This window comes from Oncorhynchus gorbuscha, unplaced genomic scaffold (genome assembly GCF_021184085.1).
Source record: "Oncorhynchus gorbuscha isolate QuinsamMale2020 ecotype Even-year unplaced genomic scaffold, OgorEven_v1.0 Un_scaffold_12666, whole genome shotgun sequence".
Lineage (NCBI taxonomy): Eukaryota > Metazoa > Chordata > Actinopteri > Salmoniformes > Salmonidae > Oncorhynchus > Oncorhynchus gorbuscha.
Genome location: NW_025754985.1, coordinates 2,840 through 6,296, shown reverse-complemented (window position 1 = coordinate 6,296; position 3,457 = coordinate 2,840). Strand labels below are relative to the sequence as shown.

Genomic DNA, 3,457 nt, shown 5'->3' with positions numbered 1-3,457 from the left:
ATCCTGTGCCGTCATATTGCGGAGAGCGTCCCCATTTTTACCTCTCTAACAGTTATCGATGCTGATCGGTGATTTATAACCAGTAAATAATCAATAATCATTCAGAACACCTATTCATCAGATTCATCACGATCATCTACTAATCACATGTATTTGATGAGGTGGATTCACTATTGGTTACATTTACAACAGGCACATCTAATCTCCAGATCTTATTGGTCGTTATTAACCTGCGTTCTCTGCTAATCATTATGTCCGTTCATACAGAAACAGACGGACCAAAGCTCTCAGTTACGTCTGTAGTGCAAAAGGCTACGTTTATACAGGCAGCCCAAGTTTCGAGCTAAAGAGCTGATCTGATTGGTGTAAAAAAATAGAAAAAAAACAAACAAGATCAGAATGTGACTGTCTGTGTAAACGCAGCCACAGAGACCCAGAGGGAAAGGACTCTACAGACACTATTATCTAATCTATTATCTATTAAGATCAGAATGTGACTGTCTGTGTAAACGCAGCCACAGAGACCCAGAGGGAAAGGACTCTACAGACACTATTATCTAATCTATTATCTATTATCTAATCTATTATCTAATAAGATCAGAATGTGACTGTCTGTGTAAACGCAGCCACAGAGACCCAGAGGGAAAGGACTCTGACCTTTGATGAAGTAGTCCCTGTTGGGTCCGATCAGCGTGTTGTAAGGGTACCCATAGTAGGTGAGGGTGTAAGGGTCACACTGGTACACATAGTTCTGCTGGACTGGTTCCGGAGCTGCCGCGGCCGCTGTAGCGCCCCTTTAGATGCCTTCTGGTAACGCGTGTACTGCTCCTTGTCGACAGGCTTAGCCAGGGTGACCTCGATACAAGACCCCTCCACCTCCGTCCCGTTCAGGTGGTCCATGGCAACCACGGCATCGTCGCGGGACGAGAAGTGGACGAAGGCGTAGTCGCGGATTTTCTTGACACGTTCCACGCAGCCCTGGTTCCACTGGCCAAACACCTAGAACACAGAGACATGTTAATACAGCCCTGGTTCTACTGGCCAAACACCTAGAACACAGAGACATGTTAATAAAGCCTGGGTTCTACTGTCCAAACACCTAGAACACAGAGACATGTTAATACAGCCTGGGTTCTACTGGCCAAACACCTAGAACACAGACACATGGTAATACAGCCTGGGTTCCACTGGCCAAACACCTAGAACACAGAGACATGTTAATACAGCCCTGGGTTCCACTGGCCAAACACCTAGAACAAGGCACTGTGAGACATGTTAATACAGCCTGGGTTCCACTTCCTCTCAAACACCTAGAACACAGAGACATGTTAATACAGCCCTGGTCTTCACTACAAACACCTAGAACACAGAGACATGTTAATACAGCCTGGGTTCTACTGTCCAAACACCTAGAACACAGATACATGTTATCACAGCCTGGGTTCCACTGGCCAAACACCTAGAACACAGATACATGTTAATACAGCCTGGGTTCTACTGGCCAAACACCTAGAACACACAGAGACATGTTAATACAGCCCTGGTTCTACTGGCCAAACACCTAGAACACAGAGACATGTTAATACAGCCTGGGTTCCATCACAAACAATCAATCAACCAATTAATCGATCAATCAATCAATCAACCAATTGATCAATCAACCAATCAATCAACCAATCAAACAGTCACTAAACAATCAACTTCAGTAAATCAAATCAATCAATCAGTAAGTCAACCAATCAATCAGTAAGTCAACCAATCAATCAATCAGTCAACCAATCAATCAGTAAGTCAACCAATCAATCAACCAATCAATCAGTAAGTCAACCAATCAATCAGCAGCCAACCAACTCAATCAACCAATCAATCAACAATCAACCAATCAATCAACCAATCAATCAACCAATCAAACAGTCACTAAACAATCAATCAGTAAATCAACCAATCAATCAGTAAGTCAACCAATCAATCAGTAAGTCAATCAATCAATCAGTAAGTCAACCAATCAATCAATCAGTCAACCAATCAATCAGTAAGTCAACCAATCAATCAACCAATCAATCAGTAAGTCAACCAATCAATCAACCAATCAACCAATCAATCAACCAATCAATCAACCATGCCAATCAAACAGTCACTAAACAATCAATCAGTAAATCAACCAATCAATCAGTAAGAACCAATCAATCAGTAGTCAACCAATCAATCAGTAAGTCAACCAATCAATCAGTAAGTCAACCAATCAATCAGTAAGTCAACCAATCAATCAATCAGTCAACCATTCAATCAGTAAGTCAACCAATCAATCAACCAATCAATCAGTAAGTCAACCAATCAATCAGTAAGTCAACCAATCAATCCGACCTGTCTCAGTGTGTCCTCGCTGGTCTCCATCATCAGGTTCCTGACGTATAGAATCTTCACGGTCTCCATGACGTCCTCGTCCACGTCTATCTCCGGCTCCGCCCAGTCCACGGCGATCTGGTGCCCCCACAGCTGGATCCTGCCGGGCATCAGCTTCCTGCGCGCCATGGCGGCGGCACGGTGACTCTCGTACTCCACGAAGGCAAAGCCCCGGTTCTTCATCTTGTCCGCCGCGCTGGCGTACACTATGACGTCCAGGACGCCCTCCGTCACCTTGGAAACCTCCTCCAGGATCTCCTCTCTCTTCTTGGTTTTGGGGATGCCCCCGATGAAGAGGCGACAGTTGTCCACGGAGCAGCAGACCCCTAGGAGGCGTCCGGGGACGCACCTCGTAGTTGTTGAGTCGCGCACGGCGCGTTTGGCCTGGTGTTTCTGTGTACATGACGAAGGCATAGCCGCGGTTCTACCGTCAAAGTCCATCATCAGACGCATCTGAGATCTGACCCGCCGACTCAAACACCGGGACCAGCTCGTCTCAGACGTCCCGGGGATCTTACCCACGAAGATCTCACAGCCGCGTGGGCGGGAGGCGGATTCTGTACACCCGCGGCGGGCCGTATTTCTCTGACCGTTCTCCTGCACCATGCCGCAACCCGTACGCTCCATCAGAGACACTAGGGTCGCTGCTAGGGCTCGGACACACCTCGGGCACTGTGATTGGTCCAAGCGGGGAGTGATGGAAGGGCCAGGGGTTGGAACCGGAAGGCGCTGGGTTATTACTCATGGCTGAAGAGGAGGAGGCGGGATCTTCGGCTGTCATTCTGACTAAACCATCCAATCAGATGTGGTGCCTGAGAGAGAGAGAGAGAGAAGGGAAAAAAGATACATTCGTTTATTTCTATTGGCTAAACGAGGGATCGCGTCACATTTTGATGGACAGAGAACCAACTACACCGTGAAGCTAGAACATTGTGGAATAGCTAACTAACAGATGTAGAGGAATAATATATGCCATTTAGCAGACACTTTTATCCCAAAGCGACTTACAGTCATGTGTGCATACATTCTACGTATGGGTGGTCCCGGGATCGAC

At 46.6% G+C, this 3,457-nt stretch overlaps 1 pseudogene; it reads right to left on the bottom strand.

The window, feature by feature from the left end:
- Nucleotides 1-290: 290 nt before the first annotated feature.
- LOC124030569 lies at nucleotides 291-3,199 on the bottom strand (annotated as a pseudogene).
- Nucleotides 3,200-3,457: the final 258 nt, after the last annotated feature.